This window comes from Pleurodeles waltl, chromosome 8 (genome assembly GCF_031143425.1).
Source record: "Pleurodeles waltl isolate 20211129_DDA chromosome 8, aPleWal1.hap1.20221129, whole genome shotgun sequence".
In the NCBI taxonomy this organism is placed as follows: domain Eukaryota; kingdom Metazoa; phylum Chordata; class Amphibia; order Caudata; family Salamandridae; genus Pleurodeles; species Pleurodeles waltl.
Window position 1 is genome coordinate 1,240,045,165 of NC_090447.1, and position 19,572 is coordinate 1,240,064,736.

Here is a 19,572-nt window from a genome sequence, read left to right on the forward strand (position 1 = left end):
CACTTGGTAAAGTGAAATGGCGACCTACGTATCAATGTTTTAATAGCTCTATTGAACAATCTCAGACTATTTTTCAGTGTCAGATGTATTAGAATAGATTTATTTTAATAAAATATTGTCAATAAATTGAAAATGAAAAGAGTAACTTATTTTTAAACTGCTGTACGTGAAGTAAAATCAACATTTAGTTCTTTATTAAGAGTATTACAGAGTATAAAATGGTATCACAAATATATCAACAAAATCACTGGCATAATCCAAGTAATGTACTTCTTAATGCCAAGCAAATTAAGTATACATCTAATGGCAAAAAAACATTGTTGGACCTGGCCCTTTTATTTGCAGGGTCACCTCTAGATTTGTGTCTTCTGTTGCTGTTTGTGTTGGTATTAGGACTCTCTGCACATTTCCTTGCTAACCAGTTGTAAAGTGTTTGCTCTCTCGCCCTAAAACCTGGTGTAATTAGCTTACATCTAATTGGTATATTTAATTTACTTCTAGGTCCCTAGTAACTGGTACTACATGTACCCAGGGCGAGTTAAATTAAATGCTACTAGTCGTCAGCAGCACTCATTCTGTCACCCACTAAAGTAGCCTTTTAAATTAAGAAATGCCTCAGGCCTGCCACAGCATCCTGTAGTGCAGGTTTAAACTGCAAACTGACAAAATAAACCTTTTGTCAGGGTTTAACCTTTCTTTTTAATACATACAAGTCTCATCTAAGGTAGTCCTTAAAGGCCCATTAGACAGGGTGCATTGTATTTAAAGTAGGGCATGTGTACTTATGTTTTACATGCCCTGGGAGTGAACAACTTCTAAAGTTGTTTTTCACTGTTGTACAGCCTATCTCTCTCACTAACAGTCGGTTACGTCATTATTTTTCATAAGTGCTAACTTTATATTGGGGAAAGATGGAGATATACTGTTTACACTCAAATGAATCGTAATTTAATCCCTCTTTAATGGTGAAGTCAGATTTTAAGTTGCAGTTCTGGGGGTAGGACAGAATGTATCCCCACAAAAAGGCTAGCCCTAGGTATAAAAATTGAACCTCCTGCGTTTCTTGTCAGAACACCCCTGGACCTGTGGATGTTACAAAATAAGAACTGTCCTGCTACCAGAGACCTGCCCTGCCATGTGAAGGACTGCCTCGCTGTCCGATAAAAACTATTATACCTGTTTGCCTCCATCCCAGGCTACCTAGAGTGACTACAAGGGCCAGTGGCTGATCTCATGTGTGACCTACAGGAGCATAACAAGCTTCAGAGGCCTCTCTGCAAATGTCCAGCTGACCTGCTGTAACTGGACCTGCCTGAGCCCTGCTGCTGGCCTCTGCTGGAGTCATTCCTGATTCTCATGAGGTGTACCACAGGATCCTGGACCCTTGGATGGCATCAATGAGAGCTCCCCCAAAGAAGAAAGGGTGAAAATCCAGATGTATGTGCTCCTCGTAATGGGCCAATATGCACCCAGAGTCTGCCACCTGTAATGATCGTCAATGCTAAGCTTCAGTGAAACTTGCCCTTACTGCTGACAAACTATCCGCAACGACAAACAAGATATTCGTGCTATAGTGATGACCATCCACGACGCCTGACTTGTTCTTCGTGCTAAGGCATTGATTATCTGTGACTCTCGGCCTCCTCCTCATGGCCCCCTACAAAATAATCTGAACTCTTTGTGGCAGACTTAGAAGGTAACTTTTCAGCTGGACTATCCCGGTCCCTGTATCCAACCCACGCTCCATGGCAGTTGGCCTGAACTCATGACTTTTCCCGAGCCTAGCATGACCAGATGACCATAAGTGGTGCTTTGTGCTTTTGGGCGCTATTTTTCATAAACTTCAAAATTGAATATCTCTGATTGTACTGACTGAATTTTTATCATGCTGGTATCATTGTATTCATTAAAACTTCCTCTATTTTTCTAAATTGGTTTATTTTTGGTGTGTTGAGTTTTCACTTCAGTACTGTTTGTGTGTTGCATAAATTCCTTACTCATTGCCTCTAAGTTAAGCAAAACCGGCTAATTTACTGACTTTTTTGTTTCACCAAGACAAGGATTGTGGCTGTTGTCCAGGTGGGCCTTCCACTCACTCAACCAATAGCCCAATTGCATTCAAATACTAAGCCTACTCAATCAATAGTAAACTTTTAAATTTACCAAGCTGCACAAACAAGTATACAGCATTCACAATAGCAAGCATAAATATATAGCAGGGGTTATAAAAACAGACTACATAAATTATATGTCTCTTGGAAATGAATATGTCAACAATGTATAAAAACAGGAAAAAATAACACAAAAAACTAAAGCAAATATACCCATAAAAATATAGTATAATGAGCAGCTTAACTGTTAGTGTGAAGATAAAGGCTGGCTAGGTTCAGGCTGATAGTAACTGATACTGCAGGAAGATCAAAAATGTCTTCAAAGTAGAAATAAACAATATGAGGAAGAAAAATATATAATGATGACAGAAAACACGAACATTAGCATATGTTTTATATAGCATGGATGGAGCGAATAAAAACTACCAGTTGAGGTTGAGACTTGTTTTCTGAGATAATATGAATGTGTGTGATTTTACAATCACTAGCTATGAAGTTAGCACAGCTTCCCCACCATTTGATGACATTTTAAATAACTAAGATGATTTCTAATGTCCACTTGCAAGTACCGACTGCCGGTCTACTTGGGACGAGCCACAGTGAATCATCATGGCCTGAGGTTCCTGAAATTAAAAATCAAACATTTAGGAATAAGACTGCAAATGGACTACAACTTATAAAATATATTAAATTGTGTCTCTACCCTAGTCTTATCAGAATTATTGTAAGAAGTCTCCCATACCTTGGCACAGGTGGTAACAGAACCCTCACCCTCAAGCAAGCAGATCAGTGGAGAGGAAAAAAGATTGCAAGTCTAGCTTTTTCAGTTTGCACTCTGCCTAAGATGGTAGTATGTTGAACTAAAGCAAACAAAGTTTACTGTAATGCCCTCCCACTTGGGGAAAATTGAATATATTCTAGATTTGGGTTCTTTGTTGCTTGCTTATGGCAGAAAAATGTGATTGGTATACTGAAAGCAGGAGTTATATAAGGACTTCACCGAATTTACAATACAAAATGTTTCAGAGCAGAAATGTAAACAATTTGCACGCCTGCACATATTTCACAGTTCTTCTGATGCGTAAATCTATAACGAATAGTTTTCTCCTGTGCACATTGAATTATTCATGTTCTACAAAATGAAGTTCAATCTTCTTCTGTAACTGCTTCTTCAATCTTCAACTCATCTTGTTCATCTATAATTCGCCGTTTAAATTCAACACTCTTTACCCTTGTACACCACGTCTCAAATAAGAATATTATCAGCACTAAAGTTTATTTGCCAATGACTACTATAGCCTCAACAGTAAAGATCCACCAACTAATTCTTAAGAGGGCACCCTTCTTCACTGATATGACAGCTGCATAGCTATCTGTAAATATAAATGAAAAAATACTTCTTGTTCAGGTAGAGGCATGCCCTTTCCGAATTTCACATCTAATACTATTAGTGATAAGCTAGTGAATAATTATTCTGTATTGGAAAGATGTTCATATTGACACCTAGTTTTGTCATATAAATACCTTAAACATTTTCACTAGATGATCACTTTGTGGGCTCATCTTATCCTATTATACAATAATAAATATAGGATTTGGAGACTATATGAAAATGTATCTTTTAAGACCATTGGTCCACAAACATAGGGCAGCCCGTCTCCAGCCTATGTTAAATCAGGATACAACAGTTGAACAGTTAATTCAAGTGGCAACATATATTTGATTAAGTTAGATATGTTTTCCAGTACCACACACACATATATATGTGTGTAACACTTGCACAGAGTGAAACAAACTATATCAGTTCCACTATGATAGCCTGATTCTGAAATATCTATGTATGTTAATTTCACTTCTGCTACTCATTTGCATGCCTACTATATACAAAAGAAATACTGTTAACCATAATTAAATAATTTGAATTTGAAATCATAATGTTCAACGTCATACTCAAGAGAATACATTGTAGGAAGGTTGCTTCCTTAGTGAGTCACACTTTGACTTCAAAACCAAACATTTGCTTTTCTTTTGCTCACAGGCAAAGCTTTCCTATAATTGAAAACGTACTGGGCAAGTCTACACTATCATTAGTCCAGGTTTCTGCAGATAAGTGACTTCTGTGAGAAATATATATATTACAGTATCTCGGGGTATATTAGGCTCTTTAAATGCACTGTTTAAACACAATGTGTAGGAGAGGTCATTACATCATTCATGTTATAATTATCTCACTCACTCAATTTTATACCAAGTTTTATTGTTTTGTGCCAAGATGAACAAATAAACAAAGTTGATGTTTTGGGATTTGTGGACCCAGTTGTGAGACTCACTAACATTTGCGCATCAATTTCAGATACAAACATGGTATGGAACCGTCTACTCCACTTTGAAAATACCTTTTAGATATTTCCATTCAGAACACAACGAAACTCAAAGTACTGTCTCTAAGAGAGGCTTTTGGGACACACAACTGTATTTTTATTCAGATAATGGAACTAGTTGTAGGTGTTTATTGTAAAGATACTTTAAATATGTGTTTTTACAACTTTTTTACCATTAAACACTATTGACAATATTTTATCACGCCACTCATGAACCTGTTTTCCAATCTTATATCATGGCACAGAAGTGGCTGTGCATCTTTGAAGAATGTGATAATTTTACTGCCATCTTAGGAGGATGCCAATTCTTTACGTTTGTGGAAGCTGTCATCTTCCTATTCCCTCTGCTCCCTAATTACTAAGCAATGCTGGACAGCATGATAATCTTAAATTGTCAGTATGCCACTAGTCTCCATATTGGTTTAGGACGTTATCACATAAAAAACTTTCAGAGGATTCAGAAGGCAGTGACCTGACAAATATCCCAACTAATTTGCCCATAGGGTCAATCAAAGAGGAAGGCCGAACATAAGCGGGACAGACATTTCTTTTTGCAGATTGGCAGAACTGTACATTTATTTCAGATGTTTGGGATTTTTCCCTGGCTCAAGGACATCAGTCATAGCATTGCGAGCAATAGGCTCCAGTGGTAATCACAATATTTGCAAAGGTCCGTTGAAATACATCAATGGTGTGCCTCTCGTGATTACCCTGGGGGCTCTTACAGCTGGTATATTCTCACCAGAACCATGATCATTCCAATAGAATTAAAAGAGATAACAGAGGTGCCCATTTTATTCTCCATTGGTTATTTAAAACAAGGGTAACTACAACTATTGTAAATTCTTATTGAGACTGATTAGCTATTCTCCACCATTTCTACTTTTTGGTCCCTTAATGTCTGCAGCATAAAACGATACAAAATGTTCAAAATGCCTCAGTTATATTTTACTGCTGGGTTCATGTTTCCAATCTCTACTGAAAAAAAATCTTCAAGTTTGTTATCCAGTTTGCACCATTTCATAAACTTCCAAAGTAAATCACAGCCTATTATACCAATGCTATTGTCCGTATCAACAATATCATTTTCACATTCACTCTTCAGCCTACATGGCTATCTCTTATTATTTGTTCAATGTCTCCCAGAGAGATCACATTTTCATAAGTATTGCTAAAGGGCACAGTAATACACGAGTAAGCAAACAGAGGATTTTCCAACTGCAGATCTTGGGAGCTAACTAGTGATTTTTTTTCAGTAATAGATTCATTTTTCCGACTCTCTAGGAAACTAGTGCAAAGTGCTCTATATATATAAGATTTAGAAGAAGTGCATGTATTGAATTGCCCGCCTTTAGTCTGACTTTAAGCGTAAAGCCCTTGCTACAAAATGAGGCAATGGGATGTTGAAAATGATTAAAAGAATACTTTGTTTTTTCCTCACATCAACCAAGTTACGTGGCTCTTCTTGTCATCAGATTTTTGAGTTAAAAAGAAAATATACCTCTTTGTGTGGTGTAACTAACGTAAGACTCCAACGGTTGTATGCTTACTTGGAGACATGGAACATTCTGCACCTATACCACTCAACTTATCTCTAAAATATCTTGCGTTGCTCTCAGTCTACCGTGGGTTTAGCCCTTCAAGATAGACATCAACCACATGTGGTCTGTAAAATAAGTATGTTTTGTCTTATCAAAGCAGATCACAATATTCTGGCCTGGCCTGATGTGTCAGGTGATTCAGGTGTCACTGAGGTCTGTTGAATTATCAAGTTATTATTACTCACTCATCGTATGACATCAGTACTAGTGTAAGATGCCATACCCGTTGCGGAGGAGTCAGTTACGAATAAATAGAAAAATGACATTAAATGCTCAAAGTTTGTCCTTTTCCATTCCTTGCCCCACGCATCAATGCTATGCCAGTATCTGATGACCTATGACTCCAGAGAATAAAAGTGTAAAATCAATGTGGATTTGAATCATAAGACTGGTAAATGTAATCAATATGACAATATCCTAGTTTTAATATGACTTGCACACATCAATCTGTCATCATATTTAAGAAAACTTTTAGTGACTTCAGTCATAAAATGTATATGCCTAATCCCACTATTTTTGCATAATCTGAGGCATCCCTTATCTACAGACATTTCACATCTCATTTTATAGCCTTTTTCAGTTCCCACTTTTTCTCAGCTTGATTGGAAGACATTTGCACAACAAGCTCTATAGGGACCCGACCCAATAGCTAAGACAAGTGGAGGAAAGAGAGCTTGGGAACACTGTTTGCATATATATATATGACTGATCCACACAAGCAAGATATGTGTTCATGAAGAAATGTGTTGCTGAACCAAGTAGCCCCTTGGCTCAGTAAGTCTTCTTCCTAGTACCATGCTGGCAAATGGAGGACTGTGATCAACTAATTGGACTGGAAGAAGCCATCCTGAGATCTTGAATTCTGGAACACAAAGCCAGCAGGACGAAGCCTGAAGCCATTAGTATAAGAAACCAAATCACACTGAAATGGGGATGTGAGGTTTGTGGTGACACTTCTTTTATTGGTTTACTTTGTACTAGTAATAGTTGCTGGTTCCAATTTTATGAAACTGGTTGAACCCCTGGCATTTCACAACTACTTTGAATACCATAAGACAATTCCATGTCTGGTGTCTAGAGACATCTGACAAACTGTATGTGGAACATTAGAAGCCAGACTTTGTCTGCCTCTACCATGAATATCCTAAAACTATTTCAACAACTGAGGAAGGAGGTTTCCTGGCATGGTTCATTGAGCAGTACCAAAGACGAATGCTCTAAGTTGTTGGATAGTTACCTTACCTTGTTCTGATGAGATAGCAATTTAACTTTTAGCAAATAGAAAGGCTCTGAAACTATTCTTGAAGACAGAGAAAGTATGGTGTGTAAGACTGGGGTTAGAATACCATTTGTCTAAATTCATTCTGTAGTAGAAATGGGTGTAAGCCCGTACTGAGAAAAACTAGATTAGGCGCAATACCAGATCAAAAGTGTAAATAGTAGGTTCTGAGTCTTTCCTGACAAACTGCCATGCTTCATCCACAATCCTTGCACTAACAGATTGTAGAGAACATAATTTCTGACTCTTTTAATCAAGATTTAAAAGAGCATTTTCATTGCATTATAGAACTCTAAGGAGCTTTCTCATTCATCCCCCCAGGATAGTGGGTTGCTCTGCCTGCTGCTTGATCTGCACCATCCTCCAAGTGAAACCACAAAATCCTAATTGCCCAGTAGCTGTTAAGTTAAAAAAGATTAATATCAGAGAGAGAAACGCAGATGTACTCCTAAAAGCCAATAGCCTGTCTGCCTGTCTGTTGTGAGCCATGTCACTGGCAGTCCATAGTGGAGTGGAAGAGAATTTAGAACCTGCAAATTCTGGCTTGCTAATAAGATGACCTGCTGAAGAGTGCTCCTAGATTTATGGATCTAAATTTTGAACATCGCTGACTGTTAGATTCTGGCGCATATCTGGCCACTCCACAACGCCAATAACTGTTACGACCTAACAAGTTCAAAAGACCCTCTAGATTATTTTGATAATTCACCAACACTTTTCTGAAAAAGTTACAAGCTCCCAGCCTTCGGGGATACTTCAGCTTCGTCAGATTCTTTCAATTTAAACACGCCATTTATGTGGTATGCCTTTCCAATAAAGTCAGCAGAAAACTTTGAGACAAATGGTGATAGTGAGGAGTAAGCCACAAGTCCCAAATTTATATTGTTCTGCAGTGCAGATCCTCAAGCGCAATGAGACTTCATACACTCATAAGAAGGCATGATTTTATTACAACTCCACTATAAAGACTCCACAGTTACAATTAGACATTTTTCTAATTTTTCACATTATTTTCCAAAGGCGTGGTTTTCACAGACTTCTCGGTTAATGGTTACTCCCATTGACTTTCAAATAAAGTACTAAAGCAACTTTTCTTCAGTTTAATTACTTGCTTTTCAAAAACTTTAATAGGTGGTTAGCTAACTGTTCTTATCAATTTTATGATCTTATGGTGTTTCTCACATCCTGCATTTTCTGGTTCTATTCTTCTTTGAGTTGGGGACTTCTCTATCTGAAAAGTCTGAGCATGGACCATCTTACCCAGGGTAAGAGAAGGATACATTAAGGAGCTCTTTGGTGTGCATCACTTGACCCTACTTGCCTGGTATTCCCATCCACCTGCCTAAAACATTGCCTACAAAAGTCATCTGCCTCTCTCCTGTATTCTTTAGTGTACAAAAAATGGATCATGACAGAGAACATAGAAAAATGTCACCCAAAACATCAAACTGGTCGCCAAGCATGCAACTGAGTTATTTACTGCATAAGAGTAGGAAAGGAATGTATACTTTAACACATAAATCCCACTTCAACCCTGATAAATGACAGATTAAGACGACATGCACAAAAGAACAACCTCACATGCAACAGGTTAATATGCATCCACTATTATGCACGAACATACACGCACACTCACACTAGAGGTACACCATTCAAAGGCAAAATTGCTAATGAAATAGTGCCTACCTAATCTATAAAGGCAAACATAAGTAATTGCCTCCGGCTGCCCCATTTTCCGGAGAAAAAGAAGGAATATCTTGTTCTAAGTAAAGATCCCTAGGGAAAGATAACACGTTCCTAGTTGTGTCCTTCATCTAGAAGATTTCATAAAAGCTGGTACTTTTTGTAGAGGAAAACAGAGGACATAAGGCAGAATGGTGTGCAAATGGCACTACGAATGACTGCATCAGAGCCATAATCCCTAAACCTCTGAATGAAAAACAGCATTTGGAACAAACTGTTCTCATTTAACTTCAACAGGCTGAGAAATAGCCTAATAGACTCTGTCTTCCATTCAGTGGGCACTTCTTGCGGAAAAGCAGCACACCATGAGAGGAATTTGTTAAGAGCAAACCTTGTTACACAGTCCTGAAGGTGGAACGCTGAAATTGCTCCCCCTTGAAAAGCACAAAGAATTCTTCACTGAGCCACATCAACTGATTAATGACAGATCTAAAGTAGATTTCACAGTTTGAAAATTAAAATGTCAAATGCAGGAGGTTGCAAGATCCGTTTGTGCCTGGAAACGGGCCAGAATTCTCACTGATCAATGTGACTTGGGAATAAACTATCGTTAGCTCTGGCCTTGAGGCAGCTTCGCTTTAATGTCGTGCCTTATGTTAAAAAAAAAACATAAGAGAACTGACACTGATATGAGGGGCGTTGGTCTGTTCAAGTGCCATTCTCATTTTGCTCTACAGGCCACTGCAATCAACAGCATGAAGCAGTGGGTCAACTGACTTTATCCACTCGGTACCTTGTACTGTGAGTGACGTCATTTTTCCTGGCAGCACAACACGGCCGCCTCAAAAAAGCACACTTATGTCTGCAAGGTTGTGTCTGGCTAGTGAGATACACAAAATAAATTAGTTTGTTTCCTAGTTTTTTTTGTATTTATTGCATATTTTTGCGAAAATAAAAATAAAATGCACATTTGCCAAAGTCCTGAAAAACTGACTTTCCAATGCTTGTTTTTATTTAAATCTTGGCGTGCAAGAGGCAAAACTCACCAATCAACCTCAGTTATACACCAGCCTCGACCAAAAAACGCCCATTACTACACTTAGAGCGTTCTTACACTTTCACATCAAATACTGTGGGGATTTGTACAGTTCTACGTTGTTACTCCCATTAACCTTTACTGAATGAGTTAAACATATTTTAGGTTTCTTGTGACTGACTCTCAAGAAACAAGACTGCTGAAAAAGGAGTCTAATATGCAGGGATGCGTTCAAATATGGATTGCAGTTTCTAACTGTTGATAACTATATTTTCTGTTCAAGTCATTGTTTTTTAAGAATGATTGCAGCTGTATCACAAGTCTTAACCTTAACGCACATTTTCCACACCTGGGAATCTGTGTTTTTTTGTCGCTCCACAATTCAAGGGTTGCAAAGGTCAAGCTCTTTTTTTTTGTAAGCAGAAGTTGTCTCTCACGGGTGAGGAGGGGACTTCCTTGTGAAGCGCCTTCATTACACACTCTCTTGGCTCCCCACTGTTACCTGATTTGAAAAGGAGAGCCAATGGCCCAGGCCACAGACCTTCCTGTAGTCAGTGTTTGTTCACTGTCAGTGGCAGGTGGCAACATGTTGCTTGTGTTACCTTGGTTACTCACAAGGCTAGAACACAGCCATGTTTGCCTCCGACCCTTTTAATACACAGGCAGTACGTAGAGGCATAGATTTCAGGACGTCACCTCCCCTCCCTCTCACTGAGGTAGTCAGGCAACTATGTACACCAGGACACAGAGACAGAGGGGCACCTGTAGCAACTGCTGCATAAGTACACCCGGGCACCCCAGAGCTGCCTTTAGGAGGAAGCCCAAGTGGGGTGACCATGAGGCTCTCTTGACCCAAGCCATGGACTCGAAAATAAGTGTTCACCTTTTCAGCGCATTTTCCTTTCAAAAACTCTAACCTGGAAGTTGAAACCAGTGATTTATTAGGAACACAAAGTGATCTAGCGCCTACGATGCATCTTGCATGACTGCAGACACTTCCAACCACATGCTGAAAAGCAATCTTCTTTTAGAAAGCTGCTTCTTAGCCTTTTCTCTTTATTTGATGGTTAGTTGATGTCAGGTCTGTGGCTTCAGGTTTAGTTCTAGTTTTGTGTCTTTGTAACAAGATCATCGATTGTGTATGAGGGAAGCAACTTTTTTTAATTTAATTAGGTGACTTGTAGAGTGCGCTTTAAAGCAACAATGAAACTAAACAAAAGAAAACAATGTCAAAAGCAAGTGTCATGGAACAACTTAGTAAGGCAAAATTACTGCTAGCGGGGACAATCGTGTGCCAATGCCCAACCAGACTGCCTCAGAACCCAACCTTATCTCAGCGGCGGACTTCGAAAAGCATGTGGCAGTCACTTACTAAAACTCCCAACTGCAGATCCTGTGCCTACAAGTATGAATCTTTTGATTACCTACTATGCCGTTGCCCGTTCCTCCAGAAACCAAGCCGCACACTACTGAAATCACTCTTACTCACCTAGGGCATAAGAACATATAACAAGGCCACAAATCTGGCGTTCACCCTCACGGAGCTGATGGAACTGGCTAAATTTGGCAAATATATTAGCTTTACTCAATCAAACATAAATGAGGATAATAAGGTGCCACAATGTCCGCAGTAATATATAGCCCTGACTAAAGCTGTGTACGAACAGGCTGGTAAGACTTGGACAAGCAGACCACCTAACACCCTTGGCACTCACTCTAGCACCCAGTCAACTAAACTATTTTAAACTATTTAGAGTTGGATGTCGTAGTAGCCATAGTAGCGTACCAAGTCCTCTGTTTGAGAATGGATACTTCAAGTACTTTATAGCCTGTCAGCATAATACCCCATGCAGATGGCTTCTAGCAGCTACTTGGTGGTCTACTCCACTGTGCCTGTTCCAAAACAGCTTATTACACCAGCACAGCATTGTGAGTACTGGACTACCTCAGATAGCATCCCGCCTGTGATTAAGCACTTTATTGTGCAGTTTGCATTTCTGTCAATGCTGTTTTATCTCTCCAGGTCTCAGATTTTAACCTTGAATTCAAGCATTTGATCTCCTTCAAAGAGCTGTTGCAAATGTACTTCTGTTTTTAAAGAACTGTGGTCTTACTGGTCTTATGCACGAGTGTTTTATCTGTTCATTGTCTACAAAGTCCCTAATATTGTAAAAAGTGTAATTGATCATACAATGACGAACTGGGTGCCAATTGTCATTTTTTGATAACTCTTATATACAGTCGCTAATGGGTCATTACAGTTCAGTAGGATGAGCGAAAAACAACAAACCACATTTTTTAGTGCAATTCCAAGAGCAGTTTCATGTTATTGGTTTCTCCAAGACAAATTGCTTGCTTCTACTGTCTTCTGCTGGAACATCATATTAAGTGAAGAATCCATATGGTCATGGCTGTATTTCTACAGCATCTTTTGAAGGTGTTTAGTTGATGCTGCAAGTTGATTTTCTTGTTTGTACTAATGCGCTTGATGCGCCTCCGGTCGGGTAAATAGCACGGTATCTAATCATAAATCAGTGTTTGTGCTGGTCCTGTCAGGATTATATCTATGATGTCGAACTTATTACTGTGTGCCACTTATTCCTAGCCAAGGGTTAAACCCTTGCAGCAGACACCACTAGGCTTTTCTAGCAAGTTTGACCCATGTGAGGCACGACCAGCTTTAGTGTCCTGCAGAGCCCAATGACAAAGGATTAATCTCTTCTTAGATACATTATTTGCATTTACCACATATGTGGACATCAATACAACATTGGCCGTAAATAAAGAAAGCAATGCAGAATTAAAGCTTTCATCTACAAATTAAATACATATGAGGATAGTTACAAAATGAATAAAAATACTCATATAATGTGAGTATCTTTCTTAGTAAATATCCTTGTTGCTTATAAACAATGCATTCATATAAATGTTTAACCAATTATAAACGGAATATTCGTATGAATGACATTCATTTTCCAGTAGTTTTATAGTTTACATGCTCACAATTTTAATTTATAAATATGTATGTGCATTTATACAATGCAAGCCTAACTACAAAGTGAAGCAAAGGTTTTACAAAGCAGACAAATGGGTATTTCCATTATTCTGCTTTAAGCCAGAAAGGACAGATACCACCAAATGTCTAGATATTGCCATTCAACAAACGTAAATTCTGTAACATCTTTAAGCTGGAATAAAAAATTGGATGCATTAATTTTGGATATCTGGTGGCCGAAGAGAATGCTGCCTTAACCCCGTTTTTCAGGGTGTAGTGACTAAAATGTGACACATTCCTATATCTGCTGACAAAAACAAAAATCCCAATAATTTCCATTACTATCACCTAAATTTTTTCCAGAGTTAATTTTAGGCCAGAGGCCTCAAATCTGCACTGATCTCTCGCTGACAGCCTGGGAATGACTGCGTGACGGGATCTGCACCTCCCAAATCGGAAAAATCGGAAAATGGGCTCACTCTATCCAATATGAAACATACACAAAATAAATCCATTGCATTGAATGAGTCTTACTCCAGAGGTTGCACACAGATGTTGGAACAACTAAGAGAAATTTGAGCTCCAACCAGTCTCGTATTGAGCACCTTATGGAAGATTACTGCGCAAAATGTAAGACAGTCTTACTGCATGAACTTTCTCCTTCAACTGAAAGACTTAAACTTATAGAGTGTCAGCTAGATATTCTCCTACGGTCGTCCCGCAACCTGCCTCCACTTTAAAATCAACTAACTCCCATCCTTATCCCATATATGCCTTTCAGTTCTGCGTTTGAAGTACAACCACCTCCGAATTACCTGAATCTATCTGCCACAACGCCAGGATCTGCTTCAACCCTTGTGATTAATCTGCAACCTGATGGGGTCAATCAGGCTGGCCACGGGGATGGCTGTTTATCTGATAGTTCTTACAAAAGAATGCAAGTGGAAACAACAATACTCCTAATATCAGCCGTATTACCATTAATGTCCATCCAGCCGCCTGTCCATATGTTGTAATACTCAAGGGAGTTCCACTACATAGGGATCGGGGGAGTCCCACATGGAATCGCAAAATAGGGGTTTGGATTGATTGGTCCATAGCCAAGGTTTTCCTTTTACTTCAGCCAATGATATCCTGCTGACTTGTAGGGTAGGTAGGGTAGGTTGGATTAGACCAAGCCCATCAGGCAAGCGTGGGGACGGTGCAATAGTGAACTTCAGATCGATTACTTTGGTGCAAAGCATGTTGTTTGGGCCCATGAGTAGGGCTGGTGCCAGGAGTAATGTTACCCTAGTTCCTTTAGGCTATTTTTATAGGCTTCATTCACTTCCTTCGCTGGCAGACCCCTGGCCACACCCCTGGGGCTATTGTTATTGGTACGCACAGTCAGGAGACTACTCAAGACTGCTCCTCAAATTTTGCAACTGGCCAGACACCCCCCACACGCGCCCCCAATGTTGCACCCTACGATGGGGATCAGAATTTAGTACTGAATCACTACAAAGTGCTTTCCATTGACCATTGGTTGGAAATAAGGAACCCCTCACTGTTGGTAATCCCTATGGAGAGAGCTGGGACTGTATAAAAAAAAAAAGAAGCCCCAAACTCATCATTAAGAATAATTATTTTTGGTTTCTCAACTGGAACATTACCAGGCTTAGAGATAAATTGACCAATGTAGTCTGTCTCGACTTCATTTCCAAATATGATTTAATTGCCTTGCAGGACACCACCTTCTGTTCATGTGCAGGTTTTTGTGTCCTAGTCCACCACCACCATTCCAACAACATGTGGCAAGGCTAAGGGAATTTAAAGCCACATGAGGCTTCTTTTTATCACAGCCTAATATTATGCTCCGTGGAGACATTAATGCTAAACTGGAAAGCAATTTGGAGGGACAGGTATCCAAATGTTCCTCATACAGGGGTCAACCAGATGAGAGAGGAAAGATGCTAAGTCAGCATATCTGGCTATGCATGATCTTGTAGAAGTTGCAGGGCTGTTTAAGGGAGATGGACCACCTCAGGCAACCTTCAGAGGAGTGGGAAAGGCGTCAGTCTTCAGCTACAGATTTGTTACCAGAATTGTTTTATCCAAGACGGAGTAGAATATGTTCCTATATTTAGAGCAGACAGTCCTGCAGAAATCATCCATGTCTCCCAGCACAATGATGGTGGTTGTAAGCTTGTATGGCACCTTAAGGAACCAGGGGTTACCCTCACCCTTTTTTAAAAGCCCATCTTAAGTTTTTTTGTTTTTTTTTTACTGTCTGTGTGATGATAGTGTGGGGGTGATGACAGAATATTACATTTATGTAGATGTATCAGGAATCACATGTTGAAACCCATAGCCAATGCTCAAAGATCCTGCCAAAGGCTGAGTAGCTTGGAAGATTTATAAAAGTACACTTAAGGCTAGGAAGGATGTCATGAACAAGAAGGATTGGGCACTGTTAGAAAATGCAGCACTCTTGAAAAATAGTAAAAGTGTTTTGGGACACTGAAAAAACTGACGAAAGGGGAGGTCTCAGCCAATCCACTCTTGTGATTCAAACTTTTGGGTTCTGATTGTGTTTCGCACTTCAGTGCCATTTATGACACAACCCCAGAGGAAGGATTAGTAGTATTACTTCAGGGAAAATTAGAAAACTCACCCACATTGTCGGTCACCTTACCAGAGGTAGAGGAAGCCATCAAGCAGACCTCAGGTGGTAAATCCCCAGGACCAGATAGCGTCCCCATGGACCTTATCAAATGCGATGTTACATTGTGGGGTCACCTTATCATAAACCTGTTCAATAGCTCTTTGTGTAAAAAGATCCCTCATTCTTGGGCCCTTTCTATCATTGTCCCCATATTCAAGAAAGGAGACCGTATGTCACCTAAATGTTATCGACAATCTCCAGGATAGACAGTACAATCAAAATAATTGGAAGGAGGATACTTAATCGATTACAATCCTGGGAAAATCTAAATAACACTCGGAGTCCCTATGAATTTGGTTTATGTCCAGGGCTGGGTACAGTGGACAATGCCTGAATTTACATCTGATTGTAGGAACGTACACTATTGGCAAGTGCTGTCCCCCTCTACCTGGCCTTTATGGACTTAACAACAGCATTTGATTGTGTAAACAGAAGCAAGTGTTGGTTGATGATGCTAGATTTGGGGGTCGAGATGGCACTAATGAATTTTCTGTATAACCCACATGAGAACGAAGCTGCAAAGGTTTGTTTCAGCCCAGCAGGCAAAATGTCAGACACCTTCCCTCTTGCGAGATGGGTGCCTCAGGGGTGTATCCTGGCTAGACTGTTATTATTTATATCAACAATTTGAGCTCTTTTCTGATTGATGCTGTCAGGGAAACCCCAAGGATTGCCAACCAGTCAGTACCAGTCTTGCTATATGCGGACATTGCAGTATTTATCATGCGGACACCAAAGGCTTTCCGTATGTCAGTGGAGTCTTTCTGACTTCCATGAACAACTTGGACCTGCGCACTAGTTTTGGGAAATCACGCGTCATGGCATAGGGCCCTGGCAGGAAAAATATCCCACAGTTATTAATCAGTGGTCCGTCTCGGAGCCGGGTGTCTGATTTTACCTATCTAGGGATTGTCTTCGATTCCATGGGATCTTAGCACCCACAGGTTAACAGTTCCCACTTGAAGACTAGTAGGGGGCTGGAGTATTTTCCCAGTTACCCCCAGTCCGCAGGAAGGGGAACATTCTCCCCTCATTTGAGCATATATAGGACCCAATCTGTTACTGCAGCTCTGCATCTTGCTGGGGTTATCATAATGTTAGCGCCCTGCAGGTCGACGAAAACTGCATATGGAGGCAGCTCCTTTGTCTCCCCTCTTCCAGTTCTCAGGGTTAAATCTGGAGTAGAAAGCTGACAAAGCTGGGCTGTCCCCACTTTTCCTCTGGTTTAGCACTTGGTCTAACTCAGAAGAGGGCTTGAACAGGGACATCACTTTAGACTGTCTCAGTATGGGTAAGGGCCTTGCCATCCCCTTGGTTGGGCTACGTTTTCAAAGCCTTTAAGGATTTATGCCTGCTTGAAATGTTTAATGAACCTACCACTTTAATAAAAGAATGATAAATTAAAAGTTAAGCTCAGTTTCCTTGAGCTTTGTCAATCACAAAGAACAGATATGGAGCTTTCCAAAGCTCTGTAAGAACCTATTGCACCTTCGTGGCTCTGTGTGTTCCCAGTACGTATTAAACCTTGGAAATCACACATTGGGAGAGATCGTTTTTACTTTGTTTTAGGGCCGGTTCCGTATGGCTCCTTTTGTGTTTCTCAAATTTTTATGGTTCTCAGGGAAGCCACGCTGATGCCTGCCCTGTGATGAGTTGTCAGAGCAAATTAATGCACTTTATGTTTTTTTGTTAACTTCATAGTCTCCTTTTGTGGTCCTTCCTAAAACCTGTTTTAAAGCTCTTAGGGTTTCGTAAATGCAGGGGCACAGTACTGCATCTCCAGTTGTTAGGTAGTCTTGATGTCCTGCTAAAAGTTTGATGCTTTCTTAAAGCAGCTGTGTGATGCGGGAGATTGATGGAGGGCTTAGGGTACAGAAGTTTGCTTTGAGCCCTCTGCATATATTCACTTGCACAGTTCGATGTTTGAATCATTAAGATTGAGTTTTATTGTATGCACTTTGTTGTGTTCTGCTAATTAGCGCTTATCATGCTCTTATGTTGGATGCATTTATTTAGTTACGCTTTTATTCAAAATGTCAGTGCCATTACCGTGTTGTCATGGTTATACTTACTAAACTAACTGGTTCGTCGTCCTATTGCATGCACTTTATTATCCATGCCCTGCCAAAACGTTTTTACCAGGTCGCTATGGTGTAGCACTTTATTCTACTGTATTTTTTACCTTACGAACATTTTATGGCCACTTCGTGTGAATAGTTGAATTGAATTGACTAGGAAAAAGAGTGCAGCCATCAAAGTCTAAATTTAACTTACATTATAGTAGTAAGTAAAGGAAGAATGAATTAAATCGCACTACCGCTTTTGCCTAACTCCAACATCACAAGCGTTACTAAGATAAAACTGGGTGAAAATCTAAGCATATGGTCAGGACCACTAGGCCTAAATCTTAAATATAATTTATATTAAAGGCATTTCTCAGCAGAATTAGGTTCAAGAGTCATATGAATCACTACAGAATCGACATCCGTGCGCTATGATCCTACAGTGAGCCAAATGCATTTACTCCTGATGTGATGTGGTCAGTTCTGGAAGTGAAGAAGCTTGCCTTTAAGCAGGGACTTTTACAAGAAGAATAGGCTGCTTTGCTTAACTCTGATCTGCCGAGCTCAGAAACTGAATCAAGCGTTTACAATACTTCAATGAGTATCCAGTTCAAACTTCTCAGTCATATTGTCAAAGCGCCCCCGGAGTACAATGGGTGTTTACATTTTGTTTTGTAACTCCTGGATATTTCGTTTTACAGAAGGAGCTGCAGACCTTTGTGCTGCTCCTTCTGTGATACCCACTTGAGAGCAGAAAAGTTAGGACTCACACAATGTAAAATGGGCAATTTCTCATCGGCAGTGGGTTATTGCAGCAAATACTTGGGAAAATGCCTTTACCCAAATGTCTGGTTCATATGACAGAAGTAGCTGTACAGGAAGCGCAAACTGTGCATTACTCAAGGGGTGGCACAGGTAAAGGCTGCCTTCTGGATGGCATCCGGGGGGACAATAATGGTCTCTATAGAGTGTTGTAAGTGTCTTCCTGTTAGTGTCTCTGTAGAAGCACCCATTGCTGGAGTCCAGTGTTGGTTCATGAAGTAAGTTCTGTAAAAGAAATATATGTCCCTGCACACTCTGGTGAATATAGCAGCAACAAGTACAACAATGAGCAATATAAATATGATTAGAGAAAAATGGATTATACTGAAAATTAATCTATTTATTATTGATGTGAACAGTTTATAGGTTTTAAAAAGGCAACATATTGTTACTCACATATATAAGGATCACCAGCAACATGCATGAATCAAATTAAGTTTAAATTATATTCTGAGTGTCGTTATGACTTCATGGATGGGAGGCCAATGCCATTGCACAGAGAGTGCCCCCAGCACCCACGGAATGCACACTGTCTGCCAGAGCAGACAGTGTGCATTCCGAGGGTGCTGGGAGCCACAAGGGGCCCCTGCACTGCCCATGACATGGTCTTGGGCAGTGCAGGGCCCCCCCTGTGGCTCCAAGCACTGCCTTGCTGCTGCCAGGGTCGTAATCTGTCAGTCGGACCACCAGGACAGCGGCGGTCTGACTGACAGCGCTAGTTTGGCAGTCACAAGAAGCCAAATCCAGTGAACAAACGCATCACATACAAACTCCTGATCCACACCTACAAGGCACTGCACCACATAGGACCAGCATACCTCAACCACCGCCTCGCCTTCTACATACCCAACAGACATCTCAGTTCTTACCAGCTCGCCCTTGCAGCTATTCCTAAAA

General features: G+C 40.1%; 1 protein-coding gene across 4 annotated transcripts in view; it reads right to left on the reverse strand.

The window, feature by feature from the left end:
- Positions 1-19,572, reverse strand: part of NBEA (neurobeachin) — a 1,608,295-nt gene that overhangs the window by 1,247,089 nt on the left and 341,634 nt on the right. The window lies entirely within an intron of this gene.